This window comes from Canis lupus, chromosome 12 (assembly GCF_011100685.1).
Source record: "Canis lupus familiaris isolate Mischka breed German Shepherd chromosome 12, alternate assembly UU_Cfam_GSD_1.0, whole genome shotgun sequence".
Classification (NCBI taxonomy): Eukaryota; Metazoa; Chordata; class Mammalia; order Carnivora; family Canidae; genus Canis; species Canis lupus.
Genome location: NC_049233.1, coordinates 16,411,374 through 16,411,785, shown reverse-complemented (window position 1 = coordinate 16,411,785; position 412 = coordinate 16,411,374).

Here is a 412-nt window from a genome sequence, read left to right as displayed (position 1 = left end):
GGAATGCAGCAAATTTCTGCAAGAGTAAAACAGCCAACTGTTGAGCCCCATCAAATCTTTTTTCACTTTAGCCTGATGCAACTACTGTGGGTTCTCTCTTTTTCCATCCCCAGCGATGATCATCTGCTCCCAGGTTCTCAGCCTTTAGGTCCCAACCAAAATGGGCAAATACTTGTGATAGGAAAAGCATCTATCTGCAGGTCTGAGTTCAGCTATGAAAGGTCTCCCTTTTCTGAAATTTTAGTATCTCTTGTCCTGTTTTTTCTGCAGTTCCTGATACTTTTTTACACTTTAGTAATTTATTTTGTCTTTGTAGGATATATTTTGCTTGAGGAAAGAATTGGAATGCCACAGATTACTCTATCCTGCTCCAAACTAGAAGTCTCCAAAACCACACACAATGTTGTTATCA